Raw genomic sequence first — 13,143 nt, forward strand, 5'->3', positions numbered from 1 at the left:
ACATGAACCTTCTACACAAAGGCAAAGGGTCCTCACTTAGTTCAGGATCTTCTGAGCACATATTGACAAGTTGTGTATCAATTACTGCATTAACTGCTGTACAAACTAGCTGCTGTTACCAAATTAAATGTGCATCAGTCCGTACAGAAGTGTTTTTATCTGCTTTAATTCTTTGTTTTATCAGTCCAACTCAATCATCATCATTGTCAAATCATTTTCTATAAATACTATTAATGTCCAGACAAAATTCCTCCACCTCATGAATGTCATGAACGGTAATCTGCATTGATGGAGCATTGTACAGAAAAATGTTTTGTTTCCAGGTTTTGGTGCTTTATAAATCTTTTATACAGACATTTATTGTTGTAATGAATTATTTACATCTAAGCTTCTGTTAACCTTTGCATTTTCAAGTTTAAAGATAAAACAAGTCACATATATCAATGTTGATGTTAACAGCAAATACAAGAAATTGCACTAAATTACACTCTGTCACTCTGTTTATACATTGCTAACGATATTTTTCTCTTTTCTTTCTTATTTATGTCTCATGTGGATGTTCTCTTCCCCATACCTTTCAATATAGGTGAGTACAATTCATTGCTCTTGGCATCTGTTAATGTTGTGAGAATGACATGAGTGTCGTGATGTCTCTGTAAATAGCAATGTCACGATGCAGCAGTAGGTTTTGTTGCCAGTCTAGTTCCTTTCTGTTTGGCGTGTTCACCTACAAGTGTGATCATCTGCCTTCCTGTGATTGATGAGCTGCAGACTTGTTTATGGTAATATTACTCCTCTGTCCAGTCCAAGCTGGGATATAAACTCCAGCCCTTCACGGTAAGGGATTGTGCAGGTCAAGAAACAGACTTGAAAATTGTCAAAAAGTCCTCATTAGTATGACAAGTGAGGGTCAATCTGGATGTAAAAAGTAAAATGACAGCCATTAGTTGAGATCCTGATGTCTTATACAAAGTTATAAAGGAGGACTGACAGTTTGAACAACATTGTGAAGCTGTCCTGGTTCCAGTGTCAACTTAAAGGTTACTCTGGAAGTTCTGTAATTGAATTTTGTGCCCATCAAGTTTTAGTGAAAGTCATGTGTACAGTAGTTGTATTGTCACATTTAATCACAGAGTCTCAAGAGGCTTCAAAATATGTCAGTTTTGAAACAATAAAAAACAAGTACCCCAAACTTTGACCCTCAGTGAGAACAATAAAAAACTCCCGTCAAGGAAAACAACAGAGGTGACTGTGGGGAGGTTCTCAGAGAGATATCCCTCCTCCAAGACAATGCGGGCAATGCAGTAGGTGCTGTGTGTGGGCAGGAAATGATCAAGTTTTCATAAGAAAATGAACAAAATCAAAATTGATGAAGTCACTGAAAATGCTCAATATATAATATATGATGTACTGGAGAAGAGATGTGTGACCTGTTCTAATTTTGATGGACTTGCACTTAATCTCACACTTGTCTGAAGCATTCACAAACCCCTTAAAATATCCAGAATTAACAAGAGAGTGAAACATCTGGATCTAGCATGGGACAGTAGCACCAGCTTGTTTGCTTTGCCGGCACGGTGATCATGGGTTCCATATTTGGTGCTGGGATGTCAGGCACTATCTTGGTCACCATTGAGATGAGGTGTGTAATAGTAACAAGCACACCTTAAACGTCACATCTGGCAGGAACTGTAAGCCCTTTGAGAAATGACACACCAGCTGTTGCATAGTGATGTTTTCATGCTGGCAGTAGCAACTGTGCAAGCTGAAGATTTTTTTTTTCAAATCCATCATTAACTGAAGTTGAGTACATAAGGCAATAAGACATGCAGTATGTCTGCCATTCTTAATATATGGTGAAGTTTAAAGGTGGTTTTAGTCGTATTTTGATTTACAGCAAAACAAAGAAAGATGGATTGACAGTAACATCTCTGTTTGACCTTGGATATGTATTCCTCAAAGTTAGAGAGGTCATTTGGTTCGAAATGTAAAACACATCAAAAGAATAAAGTTTTTGCTGAGACTTAGCATTTACTGTAAGTAAAGAAAAGCAGCAGACCCTGGGAACATCAAAACCTGCAGAGCATGCAATACTTCAAGGTCATTACTTACCTTTGATAGTTTAATCTAAAACGATGAAAATTACTAATTTTATAATAGTCTTCCCTTTTTATCCTTACTTTATTTATTGCAATATGAGATATATGATTTAAATGTTAAATGCACGGTCATTTATGTAGTAACTCGATCTAAGTTATCCAAGAAGGCAATAATTGTAGTTCATCTTTCAGTCCTTGAATTAGCTCTTGAAATGCAAAAAAAGAATCCAAATTTCAGAACAAAAAGATAGTTGTTATTTTGGGAGTATAAAACATTTCTGCTGAACAGTGAAGGGATCATCCACAGAACATCACTGACACTGACGGTGATGTCAGTGGTTATGATATTGTGGCAGAATATCTAACCACAGTAACTGATAAGAACCTGACTGACTGACTGACCATAGTCTGACAATAGAGAAGGGCAGATACATGCAGACGTGGCTGCCCAGAGACGACAGGCTGCGCTGTCATCGTGACGAGGGAGCTGTAGACACAATATTTTTTTAGTTGGCAAAAACTAGCTGCCCCCATCCACAGCAGCACCATTGCTTAGCTACGGTGGCAGAACTCCTGTCTGCTTCTCCAAACTGGGAGCGTGCCGACACAAATCTACTGCAGGCAGTACACTGACTATGGATAACTACCTCATACAATCTGAACTATCCCTTTAATATCTCTTTATTTTATTTTATTATCAGCAGATTTTATTTTGTTATCTATTGAATAATGGATATCTTGTATTATCCCCACTAACATCTTTATTTCATTATCAACAGATTAACATATTTGTCTTTGTATTGTACCATTACTAACTTGATTACTTATATCACTTATATATTATTTAATTCCATTGATTTATTTCATTATCTATGTTATTCTATTAACTAATATTGTTATTCACATTATTTTTGTTGTTTTTATTCCTTCACATTGTCTTTCATAATTGTAATTTTGCTTTGGCAACACATGTCAAATGTCCTGTCAATAATGTCTATTGAATTTTATTGAATTGACTTCCGCCTTCTGAAATCAAGGAGTGGCTCACAGGGTGTCTGACAGTCTGATTTGCAGATCCCTTAGAAAGGCGTACTGTACCAGCTGTCTCACTGTGCTTGTCTGACACGTTCCCTTGGAAGAGCCGAGCCTCAGGTCCCCTCAGCAGGAGGAGGGCTGAAAGAAAGAGGTCAGAGAGATTGACTGAAGCAAGATTAAGCTGCCACAGCAGCACTCGAGCTTAAATGTGCAGATGAGAGCACAAAGCCCAGAAGTAATTTTACAGATTGGTAGATGTGACTAGATGTAGCCTCTCTGTGCATTTCACTGAATGGGGACGGTAATCAAAACTCGCCTGTCGCCTACACGGAACCAGCTGGGCGTTGATGTGAACAGCTTTTCATGTTAACTTTCTCTAGTTTTCCCTGGGAGATCCAGTCTTGTGGGTATTTAACAGTATCGGCATGTCAGTGACAGATAATATGTAGCTTTACATGTACGACTCAACTACCTTTCATCCTCTGAACTGTAATATCAGTGTCAGACACAAATGCATCAAAAATCCACCTGAAAAATGATTTGTGTTGACTTTCAGAGCACCTTGGGGGGTGTTTACTAAGCCTGTTGCAAATTACTATCAGGTGTGCAAACTTTTGTGTCATCACAATTTTTTAATTCAGCGGGGTGTTTACTAAGGCTTGAAATGTAAATGAGCCGCAGTTGATCTGATTTGCATAAAGTGCCACTAAGAACTGATGCCAGGCTGCTTTGATGTGCGTTGCGCATGTCTGGAAAGGAATGGATCACAAACACAAGTGTGCGAACTGTTGAACTGAACTGTGATTGTAAGGAAAACCTACATTGCTTTATTGTAATACAACTGCATAAAAAAGAATATGCATCCAACATGATGTAGTCCACGTTATATTGCCTCTTTCTTCTGTCTTGGTTTTCTTTTCCTGTGGACCAGAGTGTGTTTGTCCAGTGTCTGAAACAGACGGCTGTTTGTTTGGTGTTAGCCATTTCTCCATATTTCATCTTCTTCGTTGTGTTTGTTTGTAGATACATTTCAAGCGCTGTATGCTGAATCTTGCAAATCAATGAGTTCAACACAACATGTTCCTGCAAATGTTTCACATTAAAAGCCTTGTTAAGAATTGAAGGGTTTCTTGTTCACTGAAACACTAAAGGGCTCTTAATTTGAAATAGATAAAGGATGTGTTTAGTTTCTATTAACAGCATAATGCAGTAACTTTAACAGGGCAAAGGAGTGGATCAAAACGAGGCTTCGTACCAATTATACTTATCAAACGGAGGGAAAATAAAGGCCTGGTAGCCCCAGTCATTATTTTAGGAAATACGGACTGTCTGTAAAAGCCATTGGATCTTTTTAAAATACACTTTTTTTTATTTCATGGATGCTTTGCAATTACACCATGGATCCAGCAAAAAGGGTAATCATTTATTTTCACTATAATTCCATCCATAAGTAACATAATGACAGAATCTATGACTATTTTGATCAATGGTTTCATACACTTTCTGTAATAAAACATCTAAAAGCAAAAGTCTTATCAGATGGGGGATCCTGGATCAAAATCTTATCAAATGGGGGTCCCCCCCCATCCATCCTTGTGTGTTATGTTTGTCTACTGTTTGTCTTACTAACCCCGCCCCTTAGTGTACAGTGTAAAGTGGCTTTGGGATCTTGAAAAGTGCTATATAAGTATCATTAATTGATTGAATTGAATTGATTAATGGGGGTCCGTGGTTTAATTTGTGTCCTTGATGTGAAAAAGTTTGAGAACTACTGCAGTAGAGGAAAGATGTATGACAGGAAATATGAGTTAAATGTCATTATGTCGTCGTCAGCTCCACAAAAAGATCAGTGGTTTAATGAGTTATGAAAAATCAGTGGGACGTTTTTGGTAAAACTTTTAAACTTTTTTCACAAGATGTTTTTATAAATGGAGTATAACGGTTAATAACTCTATCTGGCTGCTTCTATCATATCGCGCTGGACTGGAGCTGCTGAGCCATTAAAAGTCAGGGAAAATAAGCGAGTGGGATCTGAAAGAAACAGAAGGGCAAAGTTGTATGAAAAATACCAGACTGTTAAATTCCTGCTCTTTTGTCTTGTGTTGTGTTGCTGAGCAGAGGACTCCTTTTTAAATATACATATTGCATGAGCCCAAACAAGTAACTTTCAACTGTGCTGCTCTTATTCCATCTTATTGTTGCAAAACCTCGATGTTGCCCCTTAGTAAATAAGTAAAGATGCAATTCAGCCTAAAAATTTAACACCTAAAAAGGGGCCACGCATCCTTAAAAATATCCTCCTTGATATGTAGTACTGACTTGAATTCCTTATTGAATTTATTAAAATTATCTTCAGTTGAATCTTGTTCTGGAGTTGAAGACAAATGGAAGAAATTACTTTTATCGTCTGATATGACATTAACCAAAGTTCTAATTGAATTAACCTGCAGGGTTTGTAATGTCTCTGATTTATAATCTTTAGGGAAATTCTTAAAACTGATGGGGGTATTTTTCTCTGTAGTTAACTTGAAATGTCGTCTGGGAAGCAGATCAGCATAACTTTGGTAAATGATGTTCCCCAGTGTCTTTTTTTTTTTTTTTTTAAAGCCCAACATTTGGTCGGCCAGTGATCATTTTGGAGCAAAGCAGGATTGGGGGAAATGCATTCAACGTATCATGCTGTTTTGCAGTTGTCAGTGTTCCCTGTCTATAGCTTACAATAGTCTTTATTCATCAAAGACTAACAAGTTTTCCAGACATGAGCAGGCAAGCTCCAGCAGTGCTTGGTTGCTCGGCTCCCTTGATCAGCTCCTTATTCCAAGGATACAGGCCTAACTATGAGCTCATTAGTGCCAGTAGACAGTCAGGTGTGGAGACATGTTGTTGGTGTAGTTAAATTAAAAATGAAACCTCTTCTCTCAGTTAGGTTTTATTCCCAACTCCACTTTAGTACTTATATGTCATAGGAAATTATTAGATTTAAGTTTAGGTGTAAAGAGTGAGGAAATCACTGCTTGATTATGATTTATACATTTTTATATTGAGTTCCTGTGCACTTTCTCTTCTTTTCCCTCCTTCTCTGACTTCTTTTGTCTTTGATTTTCTGTTGATGTTTTTTCTATGGGTTGCTGCACTCATTTCTTTTTCTGTGCAGCCACGGTGGCGTCTGCCAGAAACATAAAATGCATCATTTCCTTTTCTTCCACCAAAGATTTTTCCTGGGAAACGTGCCCAGCAGCATCATGCATTTAGACCAGTACATGTAAGTTTTAAAGTTGGCATAGTTGTTTTTACCAGTTAGTAATAGATACAAAGACAGAGACTTTGTTTGCTAAAAATTCAAAAAGCCTTTGCAACTATGACATTTTTGACAAAGTCAGAAGAATAAATATAAATATTACTGTTGGAAATATGAAGTAAACTTTTTAAGCATCTCAATAGTACAGCTAAACATTCACAAATATTTCGATGTCTGGTGGTAGATGTAACACTGATTTTTATTTTATTGCTAAAGATGAACACAAAAGCTGCCTTGTTTTACCACTTTCTCACGATCAGGGAACTGACTAAGCCTGAGCATGTTATTAATGATTATTCGGGTAGGATTTTGCTGAACATGCATACTTTTTTCATTCGGTTCACTGGTTTATCCATGTTATTGCAGCAGTAAACAAATAGAGCTGTACTTCGTGTTTTCCGTTAATGACTCTGTTATTAAGGGAGTTGCTAAAATCTGGTTTATAGACTGCAGAAAAAGGGCTCTCAGGGTCTTTATTTTGGCTACACAGTTTATTATAGACTTATTATAGGAGCCAAGGTTGAACTTCCAAAAAAAAAACACTCTCTTGCCAAAATTTATGGTGAATGCATTAACACAGTCAAAATGATAACAAAAAATTGCAAATTAAAAAGCCAAAAATGTCCGTGGTGAGGCAGAAGGGTTTTAAAACAATGCTTAACTCAATTCCCAGTATACATGTAAAACAATGCTGAAAAATAAAATGGCCTGGCCAAAACACCGGACAACATATCACAGTCTTACTGCTTTTTATTTAAGCATATTAGCATATCTGCATGACCTGGGATCAGTAATATACACCAGTAATATGCTCACCACTGGCGGACTCAGGGGCTGCGCCAGTGGAGGTGCTCTATGGTGCCCCTGCAGTAGAGCAAACATGATAAAATGCCCTCTAAGGTGCCCCCACAAAGTTCTGGGGGAACATTTTTATCTTCTAAGGCAACAAGTGTGTTTTTTTTTTTTTTTTTTTTTTTTTTTTTTTTTTTTTTTAAATCTGATACTGCTCAAAAAATTAAAATGCATCAAAATCAATGTTGTTGCTAATCATTGACATATCCCAGACTGTGAAAAAAAACCCCATAGCATACAGAAAATATTTTTTTTCCATAAAAAATCAATAGTGGCATTATGTAAAGACTGGCATTTAAAGGGTTAAAATTTTGAGAATGAATGAATATTTGGTCGTGATAATCAGGACTGAAGTTGGTTAAAAGATTTAAGTCTGTAAAAGCAGAAAATAATACTGATATATAATATTTTTATGGCAGTTTTTGACATTTTCATCCTTTTAATGAAATCAGTACAACTTTTGAAAGTGAGGCACAAAGGTTCAGTGCCCAGCATGTCTGTCTCATTTTAAATAACGTCCTTCAGAAAAACCTGTAATTTACTTTTAATTATTATGATTAACCTTTTGAATTTTTATTGGCCAAATGTAGAATTATAACAAGAGTGATAGCAGGAACAGTAATTCTGACTGATGGCTTACTTTTATTTAAATACAATTCAAATATGTCATTTAGTTTGCTTCTGCTGTGAAAATAACCCATGTCACTGGTTGCTAAATAAAGGTGCAGAAAAGTACAGAATTGTATAAGCCTTTAATGATTTATCAGCCATTGATAATTACTGTGGCTGAGGAACAGTTGCTTAAAATGTCTCTGCTTGTAATATACTTGAAGATTGACTGATGAAAACCACTGTCCTGGATTATCTTTCCAATAGAAGTATTTTCTACTTTTATTATGATAGATTTATCAGGTTAGGCTTTGTTTAGAAACTCCAGGAAGAATAAAGTGTTGTTGGTTGAGGATAAGGAATGGGACTTTAGCCTTATCTTATTCATTTCATCATTATTTTTAATGGGCTTTTAACTTTAAATTTTAAAAGTTTTCTCTCCCTGTTCTTGGTGTAACCCTATTGAAGACAAAGATGGTTTTCTTGGAAAACATTCGACAGTCCACACAGACATTTGAATCATTAACAATGTATCATGAGTGTTTCATTTGAGCGCCAAACCTTTGGCCTTATACATATTCATGAACTATGATTTGTTGTCCATGACGCTAGTAGCCTTGATAAATCATAAATGCATTCATCATCTTTAAGATGTGGGTTTATGTCATTTTTAAAGATTCATTGCCCTGACCAACTGCAGAGTCTTTTTTTCATAACGAGATGTTTGATGGTAATTTTGTGGTTTAGTTTACGTTTCGCATTCTTGAATTGCCTCAAAAGAAATCCACAAAAGAATACAGAATGAGGGTCATAATGTGAAAGCAGAAAATAGGCCTATAATTGGCTCTGCATAGACTCGGTTGTTTATTTGAATGATGGTAATAGCTCTGAAATGTTCTTTCTTTCCCAAATAACCAATAAAGAAAGCTCTGAGATGGCTAAAAAGTATTGTATTATAACTTTCCATGAGAATGATTGGAATTTGTTTGGCTAAATGGTGTATTCAGAGCACTCAGTCTAAAATACTGCTTTATGTTCCTTGGTGAGCTGTCGTGGTTTCCTTTATCAATTCAACTATGACAAGTAAGTATGGTAAACAATGACACAATAGGTCTTAATGTCAGTCGCCCAAAAACGACATATAGTTACATTTGAGTGACAGGTGCCATCTAGTGGACATCGTTATTATGCCCTGTAGCAGTAGCGCAGTTGAGATGATGATGTCTACAATTTTCCTCATTTGGAGGAGGTGGGTGGAGGCATTAACCCAACAGTGAGACAGCTGTTTGTTTTCAATCCCTAACCGCGAGTGTCACATTTAGGTTTTTTAAAAACCACAACTATGATCATCTCCTAACCTTAACCCCGTGGTTATTATTGTTGCCATGATGAGGAAGGTCGTCTAACTTTAAGGAAGTAGTAACTTTAATCCACACCACGTTTCTCTAACCTTAACAAAGTGATTACTTTAACCCTAAACCTAACCAGACCTTAAACATAGTGTTGTCACACTACATCATTATTTTTTAACAGTGATTTGTAACTGTTTTGGAAAGCACAGGCAGACACCATGGTCATATTACAATTATTAATCTTACATAGCCATAAATATATACATTACCTCATCGCTATGCACCCTGCAAACAGCTATGTTTAAAAAAGAAAAATAGTATTTAAAATAAGTAGTATCTTTCTTTCACTCTTCTTCCAAAACAAATGCACATGCTAGCTGAGATCTTCAGGACAGGAGGCAGTGGTGCTCATGGGAAATGCAGTCCTCATTCTGGGAAAACACTGCCACTGCCGCTAAAATCAACACAAAATGAAAGTTCCTTGTAGTAACATAAAAACTGCACTAACTCATTTTGTTGACTACCAGGGGGCAGAAGAACAAGTTGAGGTGCGGTATTATGACATAATTAAGTTGTTATGATGAATGTGTTTGCAAAAAATTTCTTATTTTCATATCCAACTCAGTGAAACATAAGCATTCATTTGGAGTCATGTTTCTTTCCACCTGGCAAAGGTACATCCAATATTCACTCTCCTTCTAGCTCTCTTTTGCTCTCCACTAACTCCTGAGGTAAATATCTGTCTTTTTAGCTGCTAAGTGCTCCACTGTTTTCACCAGCTAGTCGCTAACTTTCTCTGTCTGTCTTGTCTTGTGGTGCGGGAAGCATACAGCAGTGAACAAAAGATGCTGCCTGCAGCTGCTGGAAACGAGTTAGCGGATTGGAAAGACAAAACTATGAGCTCAGCTAGACTAAAAGCTCTGTAGAGGTGAGGGGAACTGTAGTGTAGAGTGATAATTCCCTGTGAAAGGGTCACTACGAGCAACCCTTTTTACAGTACACATAGTCATTGGATCCATAGATAGTATAAAAAGTATTGATTATTGCAGCTTTAAAGTCCATTATGTTAAATATATGAAATTAGAGCACTTAACCCCTTAGCTTTATTTTTAGTAAATGTCTACACCAGGAAAAAAAAAAGAAATGACCATGTGTCACTTAAATGTGATGTCATGTATTATAAATACAAATATCTAGCTAATATTAACTTGTAACAGTTCAGTATATGTGAGAAGTTGAAATGTAACAATGTACAGAATTCATGGCTTGTTTGATTAAAGGGGACTGATTGTGTTTTTCCTTATTTTCAGTCATAAATATATATATATATATATAATGTTACAATGTTGGATGTTCATATTAAATGTGGCTAAAGTGTCAAATAAAGAGTAAATGTATGTAGAAGTAATCCCTGTGAGCGGAAAGCGCCCGGTTGGGGGTAGTCACGCCGAACCGTGACACGAGTGGAGCTGGAACACTATGAGTGCTTTTCCATTACACAGCATGGCAAGTAAAATAAGTTGTTTACCTGTTGGAAGTGTGCTGGTTGTCTGCAGCTCCTCATCAAACATCATCATCACTGTGGCTGTTTCTGCTTGTACTATTTCATCCTGCATTATTTCTAAGTGAACAAGTACCTCCAAATATCTCCATATTTTCTTGTGTCTACGGTATTTCGTGCCGCTAAAGAAACTTGGCTAGTTTGGTGAGGAACACATTTCATTTCCTGTAAACTCAGCTTCAGACTGTTTTTGAACTGTGAATCAAAGCTACTCTAATGGAGTCCCAGAATAAAAATGTAGAGTTGGAAATGAGCATAATAGGTCCCCTTTAACATCATGATTTTCAGTTTATTATTATCAGTCTATTCTTTGACATGTAATATTTATAACTTCTAAATTGAATTTTGTCTGATACACGTAGTTTCTCAGGAGAATATTACACAAAACCAATTGCACTGTTTTTAAAATAAGAAACAACATAATAACAAAAACAGGAGATATAATCTGTGAATTTAGAATGTGATTGCAACAGCTATGAATGTAAAGAAAAGTTAATAATCAAAACACTTTAGTTTTCTATTTTTTCTTATCTGTTTTGGGCTTGGCGTATGCTAATGCATCAGAGAGATACCTCTGTGTATTTTATTACACACCGTAGTACACACAAGCAGCTGCTGTAGCTTTGTTGTTTACTCATTTCACCTGCCCCGCAGAGGTGCAGAACCTTTTCTTGAGGTCATGAGGGTTGAAACCGTAGAGCTCTGTGGCACTGAGTGCATATAGTATTCTCTTTTTGTATTTTTGTAAATTTGTCCTTAATGAGAGCAAAGCCGAGACAAGATTCCTGAGTGTTAGTTAGTAGATGCTACAGGTCTACAAGAATTTGAGGCATTTCACTTTTAAAGCAGGTCTTATAGTTAGCTATTACACAGATATCCTGACTATGTTGAACTATCTTTGTTATACAGGCCCTTGTTCCAAACAGTTCAAAATGTTTAAGTTGCAGTAATCAATATTTTTGATGTTATCATTGGATCAAATCACCATGTGTATTGTGAAAGGGGTCACTTCTAATGATAAACCCACAGAGAATTATTACCCAACTCTGCAGTTGCCTTTGAAAAAGTGCTGCACTGTAGGCAACCTGCTTAGCATCAAATGCAGGCAAACTAAAGGGGCCAGTATCCTTCTTCAGACGGGCCTGTCGGTGGGTCAGATAGCTTCCAAAACCCCTCCCACCATGCCTTTCCAACAGGGGATTGGGGAGCTCTGTAGAGCCAGTTCTGTAACTTTCCAAAACCAAGGAGCCGACATTCACCCCCACTTCATGCGGTTGCGTGGAGGTCAGTAAGGAGTTTTCAGGAGTTGATGAAAACCACAAGAGAGCTAAAAGCAGCGTGAATATTTTACTTAAATCCATCTGGTGGACTGAAACATGACTCCAAATGAATGCAAATGTTGCTCTGTGTCTGCTGGATGTTCAAACAAACTGTTGCTAACACCTTCACATTTACCACTATATAAAATGATAAATATGTTTTCAACTTGTCCTGCTGCTCTCAAGTGGCAAGAACAATCAATTAATGCAGCTTTAAGTTAGAATCTATAAGTGTATGAGGCCTTGAATAATTTGTCAGTGTGATACCACCGCACAATCCATCCATAATCTACATGTATATGTCCTTTTCAGGGCCGTGGAGGGCTGAAGCAAACATGTTTAAAAAAACATTTTAAATAAGCTATTTCATCATCTAAAAGCTGTAAAATGATTAATAGGTCATTGCTCTTCTTTAGTTAATTTCTTTACAACATTCAAAACTGACAAAAGCGGACCGTGCATAACTGAAATGATATTTTCTTTCCTTGAGGCATTACAGACTATATCTAGTGCTGCTGGTAAAAAGAGCTATTTTCTTCTAGTCCACTTCAAATTCAGCTCACAACCTTTCTCATTGTTTGAGTTCAGAATTGCCTTCCTTTTGCCAAATCAACCTTGGATTCATCATGGAGATAGTTTTAGCCAAACCAAACAGCTTTGTGCAAATGCTTCACAGTGAAGCATGAAATATTCATGCATCCAAGCAGTGCAGTGTTTATGTGAACCTGGTTTAAATTTATTTAGACAATTAGTAGTGTCATAAACAATGGTGCTGGATATTTTAGTACTGTGTTCAGTTCAATGTTCTGCAAAAAGAGATTAAATATATTACACAAATTGTTTTTTAAAGAAGTGAATCATCTCTTGTGTCTACTTTGTCAAAACTGACCTAAGGTGCAAAATTCATACCCAGATGAATTTACACTCTGCAGCTGTGATTTGGAATGACATTGGTGACAAACAACCTAAAGTCTTATCTCCTCTGCAAATGAAGTTTCACATCTCACAAACCCCAGGC

General features: G+C 36.7%; 1 protein-coding gene across 2 annotated transcripts in view; it reads left to right on the forward strand.

Moving 5' to 3' along the window:
• The window catches only part of tmem132e (transmembrane protein 132E), a 411,199-nt gene that overhangs the window by 86,953 nt on the left and 311,103 nt on the right, over positions 1-13,143 (forward strand). The window lies entirely within an intron of this gene.

This window comes from Thunnus albacares, chromosome 13, assembly GCF_914725855.1.
Source record: "Thunnus albacares chromosome 13, fThuAlb1.1, whole genome shotgun sequence".
NCBI classification, from domain to species: Eukaryota; Metazoa; Chordata; class Actinopteri; order Scombriformes; family Scombridae; genus Thunnus; species Thunnus albacares.